The sequence below is a fragment of the Monodelphis domestica genome, chromosome 1 (assembly GCF_027887165.1).
Source record: "Monodelphis domestica isolate mMonDom1 chromosome 1, mMonDom1.pri, whole genome shotgun sequence".
Classification (NCBI taxonomy): Eukaryota; Metazoa; Chordata; class Mammalia; order Didelphimorphia; family Didelphidae; genus Monodelphis; species Monodelphis domestica.
Window position 1 is genome coordinate 405,032,994 of NC_077227.1, and position 12,767 is coordinate 405,045,760.

Genomic DNA, 12,767 nt, shown 5'->3' on the forward strand with positions numbered 1-12,767 from the left:
GAATATGAGTTTTTTGAAGGCAGGAATTTTCTTTTGCCTTTCTTTGTTTTCCCAGCAACTCAATGCCTGGCACAGAATAGATGCTTAATAAATTTTTATTAACTGACTGAATTCAAGATCTCAATTCAGGAAAGTCCTATGTTCAAATCTGGGCTGTGTAATTCTATGCATCCAATTTTCCTCAGTTGCAAAATGGAAATAAATAATACTTAAATGACCTGCTCACAGAGTTATAGAATAGAAAAGGTTATGGAAATATGGTGTGCTATTATGTGTTGCAAACATGGCTAGGGGGTGGATTCTGATTCAAATGCCTTTAATTGTGCCCCACCCATCCACCCTTTGCTGCTGCCCTGGAATGTTTAGAAGGGTACAAAACCCTAAGGAGGTACTGTGTTGATACTGCTCCCTGAGCCCTAGGGATCCAGCACCAAGATAAGGTGGTCCATTCTAGTCTTGGGATGTTTTCTTAACAAAAGGAGTGAGGCTCATTTAGTTGAAAGGTCACTGAAATGATGAAATGTGAATGTACAGAAAGTCAAGGAATCCGGACTATTGCTTTTATCTAATGTATCCTTCATTTAAATGGCATTTAAAAGTTTTCAAAGCGCTTTCAAAACAAATCTGTTAGGTCCCTGGTTCAACTCCTATTATCTCTATCTTGAGGATGCTGAAACTAAGGCTAGAGGACATGAAATAACTTGCCAAAGATCTCCTAGCTAGTGACAGAACTGGGATTCAAACAAGGCTTTCTACATACTGAATAGTGTGGGGCAGAGAGGGCTGGAGTTGGAGTCACAGGATTGGCATTTGAAATTTGACTGCTGCTCTGCTTCCCTGTGTGACACTGGGTAGATCACTTATCTTGGCCTCAGTTTCCCCATCTGTTAAAAAACATTGGCCTAGATAATCTCTAAGAGCCTTTTCAATTAATCTGAAATTGATATGTATTCAGAGAGGTCCAGCATCACCTGCATCTCCCTCTATCTGCATATTTAGCTATCTCTATCTCTCTACACATCTATCTACAGATCTAGCTAGAATAATTATAGCTGTGACCAGTCTAGGTACATAGGTATATAAATCTATCTCTAAAAATATAGATCTATCTAGATCTTCAGTCTATAGGTATAGATATGACTATCTATATCAATATATTTATCTATAGATATATCTATCAATATATTTCTTTATTTTTTATTTAGAAAGATTTCTTTTTTAAAATTTAATTAATTTAGAATATTTTTCCATAGTTACATGAATCATGTTTTTTCCCCTCCCCTTCTTCAACCCCCCTCCTGTAGCCAACAAGCAATTCCACTGGGTTTTACAAGTGTCATTGATCAAAACTTATTTTCATATTATTGATAATTGCACTAGGGTGATTGTTTAGAGTCTACATCCCTGATCATATCCCCATCGACCCTTGTGATTGAGCAGTTGTTTTTCTTCTGTGTTTCTACTTCCACAGTTCTTCCTCTGAATGTGGATAGTGTTCTTTCTCATAATCCCTCAGAATTGTCCTGGATCACTGCATTGTTGCTAGCAGAGAAGTTCATTACATCCAATTGTACCGCAGTGTATCCATTTCTGTGTACAATGTTCTCCTAGTTCTGCTCCTTTCACTCTGTATCAATTCCTCACTCTGCATCAATTCTTGGAGATCATTCCAGTTCACATGAAATTCTTCCAGTTCATCATTCCTTTTTTTTTCTTTTTTTTAAAATATATTTTATTTGATCATTTCCAAGCATTATTCGTTAAAGACATAGATCATTTTCTTTTCCTCCCCCCCCACCCCCCATAGCCGACGCGTAAGTCCACTGGGCATTAGATGTTTTCTTGATTTGAACCCATTGCTTTGTTGATAGTATTTGCATTAGAGTGTTCATTTAGAGTCTCTCCTCTGTCATGTCCCCTCAACCTCTGTATTCAGGCAGTTGCTTTTTCTCGGTGTTTCCACTCCCATAGTTTATCCTTTGCTTATGAATGGTGTTTTTTTCTCCTGGATCCCTGCAAGTTGTTCAGGGACATTACACCGCCACTAATGGAGAAGTCCATTACGTTCGATTATACCACAGTGTATTAGTCTCTGTGTACAATGTTCTCCTAGTTCTGCTCCTCTCGCTCTGCATCACTTCCTGGAGGTTGTTCCAGTCTCCATGGAACTTCTCCACTTTATTATTCCTTTTAGCACAATAGTATTCCATCACCAACATATACCACAATTTGTTCAGCCATTCCCCAATTGAAGGGCATCCCTTCATTTTTCAAATTTTTTGCCACCACAAAGAGTACAGCTATGAATATTTTTGTACAAGTCTTTTTCCTTATTATCTCTTTGGGGTATAAACCCAGCAGTGGTATGGCTGGATCAAAGGGCAGGCAGTCTTTTAGCATCCTTTGGGCATAGTTCCAAATTGACCTCCAGAATGTTTGGATCAATTCACAACTCTACCAGTAGTGCATTAATGTCCCAATTTTGCCACTTCCCCTCCAACATTTATTATTTTCCTTTGTTGTCATATTAGCCAATCTGCTAGGTGTGAGGTGGTATCTCAGAGTTGTTTTGATTTGCATTTCTCTGGTTATAAGAGATATAGAACACTTTTTCATGTACTTATTAATAGTTTTGATTTCTTTAACTGAAAATTGCCTATTCATGTTCCTTGCCCATCTATCAATTGGGGAATGGCTTGATGTTTTGTACAATTGATTCAACTCCTTTTAAATTTGAGTAATTAGACCTTTGTCAGAGAATTTTGTTATAAAGATTTTTTTTCCAATTTGTTGCTTCCCTTCGAATTGTGGTTGTATTGGTTTTGTTTGTATGAAAACTTTTTAACTGAATGCAATCAAAATTATTTATTTTATATTTTAGAATATTCTCTATCTCTTGCTTAGTCTTAAAATCTTTCCTTTCCCATAGATCTGACTGGTAAACTATTCTATGTTCACCTAATTTACTTATATTTATATTCTTTATATTTAGGTCATTCACCCATTCTGAGGTTATCTTGGTGTAGGGTGTGAGATGTTGATCTAAACTTAATTTTTCCCATACTGTTTTCCATTTTTTCCAGCAGTTTTTTCTCAAATAGTGAGTTCTTGTCTCAAAAGATGGAATCTTTGGGTTTATTAAACACTAGCCTGCTGAGGTCATTTACCCCAAGTCTATTCCACTGATTCTCCCTTCTGTTTCTTAGTCAATACCATATTTGTTTTGATGACCACTGCATTATAGTATAGTTTGAGATCTGGTTCTGCTAGGCCACCTTCCTTCACATTTTTTCCCATTATTTCCCTTGATATTCTTGATCTTTTGTTTTTTCAAATGAACTTGGTTATGACTTTTTCTAATTCAGAAAAGAAGTCTCTTGGTAGTTTGATAGATATGGCACTGAATAAGTAAATTAATTTGTGTAGGATTGTCATTTTTATTATGTTAGCTCAGCCTACCCATAAGTAATTAATGTTTTTCCAATTGTTTAGATCTAGTTTTAATTGTGTGGAAAGTGTTTTGTAGATATATTCATATATAGTTCCTATGTTTGTCTTGGCAAATAGATTCCTAAATATTTTATATTATATTATATTATATTATATTATATTTTATAATATAATATATTATATTATTATATTATCTAGGGTGATTTTAAATGGAATTTCTCTTTCTAACTCTTGTTGCTGAGTTTTGTTGGAAATGTATAGAAATGCTAATGATTTACATGGGTTTATTTTGTATCCTACAACTTTTCTAAAGTTGTTGATTATTTCCACTAGCTTTTTAGTTGATTCTTTAGGATTCTTTAAGTAGACCATCATATCATCTGCAAACAGTGAATATATTTCTTTATACACACAAGAAGCTATAGATGTAATATATTTCACAAATACATGCACATGTACATACTATATTCTACATATATGTTGTTACAGCAACTCATACAACCATCTCTTTACCTAATAATCTGCATTTTAATGGATGGAATTATTTCATAGAGATGAAATCATAGATTCTTTAAGTACTGATGGAGACAGATTTTTCAAGATGCTTTCACATCTGTTATTCAATTCAATAGGCATTTATTAAGCACTGACTGCACAAAATTCAGTGCCAGGAACAATAATAGTCCTTGCCCTTAAAAAAGTTAAAATGCTAATGAGGGAGGGAAGGTAGATGGCTCAGTGGATAGAAAGCCAGGCCTGGAGTTAGGAAGACCTGGGTTCTAATCTGGTCTCAGATTCTACCTAGCTATGTGACCCTGGACAAGTCACTTACCCCCAATTACCTAGCCCTTACCATTCTACTGCCTCAGAACCAGTACTTAGAATCAATTCTAAGACAGAAGGTAAGGGTTTTAAACAGAGGAGAAAACTGAGGTTCATAAAAATCAAATCACTTGTTCATGACCACACAGGGAGTGAGTTACAAGATCAGGATTTGAACCCTGGTCATTTGACTCTAGATCCATTATCCTTTCTACCATGCCACCTGGAGAAAGATAAAATAAGAAGTTAAGTGACTTGTTCAAGTTTAAACAGCAAGTTGGTCATGAAGCCAAGACTAGAACACAGATGCCCTGAGCAATCTCTACAGCACTAAGCCTCTGGAAATTAGGAAAACCAGCTAAGGACACCCTCAGACATTATTTATTCCTACTAATGGCACTTAGCACACAAGAACACAACCAAGCTGACCCTTGAACTAGAAATTGAAAACCAAAATTATATTTCTATCACTGAGACTTCATGAACTCTTCCTGAATTTCCTCAACAATAAAATAGATAAGAATAAATCAGATGTATATTCATTTATTTACTTGATACTTATTAAGCATATACTATATGCAGGAGTCTATGATAGTGATAAAAAGCTTAAATACCACCTTTGTCCTCAAGGAACTCAGTCTAATAAGGTGATGAGACCAATTATAATACATAATATTACAATAGATGCACAAAAAATGTTATGTGACATAAGACTTTATTGTTTATGTAAGATTTAAAATTGTTGTCTGCCATAAACTGTGGCAGTTAAAATGGTTGAAGATATAAATTGTAGTAGATATAAGAGTGGGTGAGTAAATTGTGACTGCAGGAAATATGGTTTCACTACAGTGTTTTGTTTAAAATCAAATATAAGGTGGTCTCCAGGGAAATATTCCCAATTATGAATATACCCAAGTCAACTGGGTTTTATAGAGACTTTAATTAATAATACAATGAGGAATTAAAGAAAGAGAGAAAGAGTAAGAAAGGAATAAGTACGAAGGGTCTTAAGCCAACATGGCCTAGACCTGATTCTTAAGAGAGAGAGATCAGTCAGTCAGTCTTTTATCACTCACCATAAGATTTGTCCAAGTAAGGGATTCAGAGGGACAGAGTCTCCCCAGAGGGAGTTCCAGCCAGAGTCAGCCTCCCTTGAGAGACCTCCTTAGAGAATTCCTCCAAGAGCTCCTCTCAAGCGATCTCCAAAAGAATCTCCTTCCAAAAGCCTCCTAAAGCATCATCTCAAGAGCTTTCTCAAGTGATCCTCATAACAGATTTCTCCAAAAGGATTTTTCTTCTCAAGAGATTCTGCTTTTTCTTATATAGGGGTTTTTCTCCTATGTCACCTCCCCTAAGTCCTTACATCTACCAATCACTGTAGACGTTTTCCAAAGGACAACCCATTCTAAAAACACTGCTGGGTCGACTTAATCCCTTTAGTAAGTTTGAATCAGAAAAAACACTGCTGGGTTGACTAATCCCCTCAGTAAATCTGAACCAGAGAAAACACAGCTGAGTCGACTAATCCCCTCAAGAGAAAACCTCTAAGTAAGTTTTCACCTCTTTGCTCCTGGCAAGTTTACAAGTTGCCCGACCTTTATAGGTACCTAGCATCCCATTGTATCAATTCTAAAAACAGGCATGGCTCAAAGAACTCCCTGCCTCATCATAAGCATGGGTCCAAGTACTTTCATTGTTTAGCAAGGAGTTTTCTCCCCTAAAGCAGTCTTAAGTATGGGTGGAGTAGAGGTCCTCCCATTTCTGATCCTGGCAATTTCTCACAGTCAAAATGGGGAATGTTCCCAGTAGGGAATTGTTCCAATTGAGAATTCCCCATTGGGGAAAAATTTTAACATTCACAAGTCTGAGAAATTTCAAGATTTACATTTACAAAGCACTTTTCTCATGCTTGTGAACATAATAGTGCTTAATTATACAGATGGAAAAATTGACAGAGACATACAGTGCCTTATTCTGGGTAAGGTAATAGCTAGTAAGCCAGAACTGGAACCCAGGTATCTTGACTTGTCCTGTGCTTGTTCCAGTATCTATTCTTTTATTCTTATTCTTCTGATTTGACCATTTCCCCTCCCTATTACTGCTGGGAGCCATCAAAGACCTACTGTTTGACATGGTCACACATAGAAACCAGGGACTGCAAAGCAGCCCCCAGGAAAGATGGAAACACCCACTGAACCCCACCCCCCAAGTGACTTTCCTTTTTAAAATCCCCTTATTGTTGGAATTGCTATGATTATTATTCTTACTTGGCCCAAGGAAAAATTGATAAGAACAACATGCTTGCAGGGTTAATACAGATGTCCTACTCTGTCCCCCCAGAATATTACCAGGAGATCCCACTTACAAAATTAAACCTAAGAATTCTTATATACTCACTTAGATAGGACCCTCTTTTCTAGGCATAAAAACTTCTGATAAATCTGTGCCATGTTGATTCTACCCTCTGAACCTGCACTTAGCAACAATGTTTTGTTGACTATCTCCTTAGGCTTCACATCTGTTGTTATGTTCTATGGAAACATGTATATTGAGAATGAAACTATTTGCCAAGTAAATTTGTGATCATGAGGATATAAAATAAAGTCAAGCCTCAGCCAAGGTAGAGCAGTTTATCCGGTGAAACCTGTGCTGTGGGTTGAATACGAAAGCTGTCTCCCATTCATCATTAAGCCTAAGTTGCCACACCCAGTCTGGAGAAACCTTTGGCTTTGCAGTCTACAGGTTGGCAGGTTGGCTTGCGGAATATTACTGGCATTCATCTGATCTCCTACGTTCCTAACCTTGTTTGGCATTACCTTTAATGCTACCCTCTCCCTCATCCCTCAGTTACCAGGTCCTGTGAATTCTTTCTCCACAATGTTTCTCAGAAGTACTTAGCATTGCCCTCTCAGAGAAGGGAGGAAAAAAGAAGGAAGGATAGAATTTGGAACTTAGAAAAATTTTAAAAGAATATTAAAAATTATTTTTATGATGAAAAAATGTTCTAAATCCCTCTTGATTAGAGAAATTCAAATTAAAACAACTCTAAGGTACCATCTCATACCTATCAGATTGGTCAATATGACAGAAAAGGAAAGTGATAAATATTGGAGAGGATGTGGATAAACTGGGAAACTAATGCATTTCTGGTAGAACTATGATCTAATCATTCTAGAAGGCAATTTGAAATTATACCCAAAGGGCTATAAAACCTTGCATACCCTTTGATCCAGTAGTACTACTACTAAGTCAGTATTCCAAAGAGATTTAAGAATAAAGGAGGAAAGGACACAGTTGTACAAAAATATTTATAGCTGTTCTTTTTGTGGTGGCAAAGAATTATAAATTGAGGGGATGTACATCAATTGGGGAATGGTTAGACAAATTGTGGTATATAATGATGATGAAATAGTATTGTGCTATGTGGATTGATGAACAAGATGATTTCTGAAAGAGCTGTAAAGACCTTCATGAACTGATGCAGAATGAAATAAGCAGAGCCAGGATAACATTATACACAGTAACTGCAATATTGTGAGATGATCAAATGTGATCTTAGTCACTCTGGGCAATACAATGATCCAGCACAATTCTGATGGACTTATGACAAAGAATGTTATTCATCTTCAGGGAAAGAACTGTTGGAGTCAGAATGCAAAACAAAGCATACCATTTTTCATTTGCTTATTTGGATTTATGTTTCAGGGTTTTGGTTTTTATATCATTCATTTACAAAATGAACAATATTGAAATGTGTTTTGAGCGAAAATACATGTATAACCCAGATCAAATTGCTTGCCAGCTCTGGGAGGGGGAAGGGAAGGGAGAGAAGGAGGCAGGTTTGATCAAATAGCTTTGGAAAATTTGCATGGAAATTTATTAATACATGTTATTGGTTAAAAAAAGAAAAATTAAAAGAGAAAAAAACTGTTTGGGGGGAAAAAGTTGTAATTGGAAGAAAATATCTAAAAGAAAAACAAAAGTGCTTAGCATAGTTCCTGGCACATACTAGATGATAAATAAATGCTTATTCTTCCTGTTACCATCCTAGTGTGGCCTATCATTATCACCTACCTGGACAATTTAGACTTAATTCTCTTTCTGCTCCAATGTAGTCTTCATATTGATGCCAGAATAATATATTTTTTTTATATCTAGATCTGGCCCTGTCATTCTTTTGATCTAAAATCTTTAGTGGCTCCCTAATGCTGCCTGAATAAAGTTCAGACCCCTCTGCCTATAGTCCAAGGCCTTCTATAGCTTTTGTGCCAGCTTACCCTTTTGCTTTAGCTCACTATACACTTTAAGCAAACTGAATACATACAAGGCTCTTGTGCCTCATGTGCCTTTGTTCTCTTGCTACTTATGCCTAGAATGCCACCTCTCCACTCCTAGAATTCCTCTCAGTAACCACTTTCCCCATAGGATGTCACACAGTCCTTTGTTTTGTAACTCTCTAAGGTACTTATTCTGTTATGCATCAGCATTATGTTTTTGCATATTATCCCCCTACTAAATTCTAAGTTTATTAAGAATAGACACTGCATCTTATCTAGACTTTGTATCTCTTTAGCATCTAGTATAGAATTTGTTACATAGTAGGTGCTTAATAAATGTCTGTCGTATTGTTGAGAAGAATCATGGTATAGTGGTAAAACCGATAGAAAAAAATAGCTGGACCCAGAATCCAGAGAGATTTTCACTTATCCTCTCTGTGTTAGACAGATTTGCTGTATAACTTGGGCAAATTAACTTAACTTCTCTCAGCCTTGGTTTCTTAATTTGTAAAATCGGAATAAAAATTCTTGTAGTACTAGCCTTACAGAGTTGTGAAAATCAAATGAGATAATGTATGTAAAATACTTTTCAATTCTTAAAGCATATAAATGTCAACCACTACAATGCCCCACTCAGTAATAGCTATTTTCTATCTGCATGGGGAAAGGGAGCAAATTAATAAAGTCTCTTGGAAGAAAGACATCTTACAAATAAAAAAGGCATAATCACATTCAACTTCAGTGCTTAATTCATGGGAAATGCATTCATGGTAAGTGCAAGTAATTTCCACCAGATGTAACTGTGATTGTGTTAAATGTAATTTAATATTTATTATGGATTTAGCCCAGAGTACAAACAATGCTTTTAGTCAGTGTCAGATTTAATGGGATATTTAATAAATGTCAATGGTAATTAATACTATATGAATGTGGAATGTCTGAGTAAATCCCACCCCCCCTATAATTATATGACAATGCTGAAGGGCTGTTATGTAAAGTATTTGAAGGAGAGAAAGATACTAAAGACTTGGGGAAAATCTCAGATCTCATTAATACCCCCCAAAAGATCAAAGATTATTGACTACCAAACTATTTGCCCACAGTCCCATAGGCTGAATCATACCTATACAAAATTTTTCTGATTGTCTTTATACTTGAAGCAAAGACAGCCTCAATGGAATTATTAATAAAGAACAAGCAAGATTTTGCAACAATATTCAATCTTAAACCATATCTTTGCCATTTTGCAACTAGCTGAAAAATATAGAGAATCTAAGATCATGTTGTGCTTATTGTTTGCTAATAATGAAAAAGCATTTGTTTCAGTAAGTTTTTTTTTTCTACAAGTCTCCCATTCATACTTCAAAATCATTCAAGGCATAGCAATATAAATAGTCCTGCTCAATGCCCCTTTAGTTAGAAATGTGAGGTGACACATAAGAGAGGAAAATGAGCACTTACCAAAGGTGTTTGCTACTGTGACAGAGGTTGTCCAGAGAAGAATCTAGAATGAAGGTTTCTCTTTGGATGAGAAATTTCCAAGTGCTCCTATTTGTAGATGACACTGTGCTGCTTGCATCAAGCCCTAGAATGACTCAGAGCTTCTTGGAAGATAAATATATCAGCCTAAGATTGAGCTTTGGGGAACCCCTGATTTTTTCAGGTGTTATAGGAATGAATATTTAGCAAAAGAGGTAGAGAAGGAACAGTCAGATAGATAGGAGAGGAACCAGGAAAGAGCAATGTAATTAGAACCTAGGGAGAAGAGAGTATCAAGGAGAAGAGAGGGATTGACAGTGTCAAAGGCTGCAAAGAGACAAAGAAGGATATTTTTTAAAAATCTGTTACATTTGGCAACTAAAAGACTATTAGTAACTTTGGAGGAAATCTGTTGGGTGATTACTTCTGTCTTTGCTGGCTCATCATTCAGGTCTTGCTCTCTAACTCTGGGTATGCTTCAAGGCCATATTCTCTCTCTCCTCTCTCTCTCTCTCTCTCTCTCTCTCTCTCTCTCTCTCTCTCTCTCTCTCTCTCTCTCTCTCTCTTTCTCTCCTTTCCCACCTCTTTCTCCCTCTTCCTCTCTCAATACACATACATATACATATACATATATACATATACACACACATACATACATACATATATACACATATACATATACACACATACATACATACATACATACATACATACATATATATATATACTTTTCCCAGACCTAGTTACCCTCAGTTCCAGGCCTACCATTAATTGCCTATTGGACATTTTGAACTATATATCCCACAGGCATCTCAAGCTCAGAATATTCAAAATGGAACTCATTATCTTTCCCTCCAACCCACTCCTCTTCATAACTTTCTTACTTCTATCAAGGGCACCAATATCTTTCTGATCACCTTGGAGTTTCCTTCCACTCTTCGGGGTCTCTCAACTGTACATAAGCAAACATTTGTCAAGTCTTGTCATTTCAGCTTCTATAATATCTCTCACACCTCATACCTGGACCAATACAATAACCTTCTAAATAATCTCCCTGCCTTACTCTCTCCTCTCCAATCTATCTTCTACTTAGTTGCCAATATGATCTGACCACAATCTAACCATGTCACTCTCTACCACAACAAACTTCATTGGCTTCCTATCGCCTATAGGAGTAAATATGAACTTCTCCATTTAGCTAGTAAATTCCTTTACATCTTGGTCCTAACCTACTTTACCAACCTTATTATATTCTCCTTCATTCACTCTACTGCCATCCAGCTAAACTGGCTTTCTTACAAATGACCAAATAAATATGCTCCATATCTCATTTTTTTGCCTTTGTTCTGATTATTCCTTATGCTTGAAATGCATTCCCTCCTCACTTCTACTGCTTTGAAGGCCTCATTTTCTTCAAAGCTCAGTACTGCTTTCTAAATGAAGCTTTTCCTGATCCTCCAGCAGCTAGTGTCATCCCCTCCAAATTACCTTGCATATACATACATCTATACATATACATGTTGTTTCTTTATATAGAATATGAGTTACCTGAGGACAGAGACTTTAATCTCTATCTTTATATCCCCAACACTTAGTAGCATCTGTAGAATATACTAGGTGCTTAATTAATGCTTACTGATTGGCCAATGTGGCTTTGATGGGCATAAAGACATTTTCCCCTATAGAATGTTAGCTCCTTAATGGCAATGATTGTCTCATTTTTAATCTTTGTATTCATTCCACCTATCATGGTAGTTAAGACATAGTAGACACTAAATCTAAGCTTATTGAATTGAACTTAGATGATCTCTGAGGTCCCTGACATCTCATTCTGTGATTCCAGCAGATTGCTTCCTTAATCATCGTACCTTTTGAATCTTCAACTGGATTGGTCCCTACATCCTAGAATAATAGTTTTCAGTGCTGGTAAAGTTTAGTAAATATTTTTAAGGACAGGAGATCTTTCTCAATCTCCTTTGCAGGGCTGTCATCATCATCTATATAATGTCTCCTAATCATGAGTATTCCCCAAGGTTATTTATGGGCCCTCTTCTCTATTCTTTCTCTTTATAACTTCATCAGCTCCCATAGATTTAGCTATTATCACTATACAGATGACTGAGATCTATATATAATATACTAACTCTAGTTTCTTCCCTGAGATTTAGTCTTGGATCACCAATTGCCTATTGAACACAGCAAAATGGATGTCCTGGAGATATTTTAAACTAACTAAAACTGAAATAATTATCTTTCTTCCCAAACCCTCTCTTCTTCCAAATTTCACTATTTATGGCAAAGCCATCACCATCATTCCAGTCTCAGGTTTTGTCATCTCAACATTGATCTCTTCACTCTCCCTTACTCCACAATCCATTCAGTGCTAAACCTTGTTTCATAAAGCCAGCCCCTTCCCTCTAGGCACAAAGCTATGATCTTTATTCCCTCATTGCCTCATGCTTAGACTATTGCAACACCTGCTTCAAGATTCTTCCTACTCCAATCTATCCCCTATTCAGCTTTTAAATTGATCTTACTAAAGTATAAATCTGTCCATGACACATTTTCCCTCTCTCCAAAACCCTGTTCCTTCCCTGTTTCAATTAATTCCAGTGACTCCCTATTATTTCTATCATCAAATATAAAGTTCTCTGTCTGGCTTTTAAAGTTCTTTATAATCAGGCACCTTCCTACTTTTTCAGTTTTCTTGTACTTACTCTCCAACATATATTCTGTGAT

At 36.3% G+C, this 12,767-nt stretch overlaps 1 protein-coding gene across 1 annotated transcript in view; it reads right to left on the minus strand.

Moving 5' to 3' along the window:
* GHRH (growth hormone releasing hormone) overlaps positions 1 to 10,339 on the minus strand; it is a 62,493-nt gene extending 52,154 nt beyond the window's left edge. The window contains exon 1 of the mRNA XM_056811922.1: positions 10,011 to 10,339. The gene's annotated coding sequence lies outside the window, so the exon portion shown is untranslated. The remainder of the gene's footprint in view (positions 1 to 10,010) is intronic.
* Between the last annotated feature and the right edge of the window lie 2,428 nt (positions 10,340 to 12,767).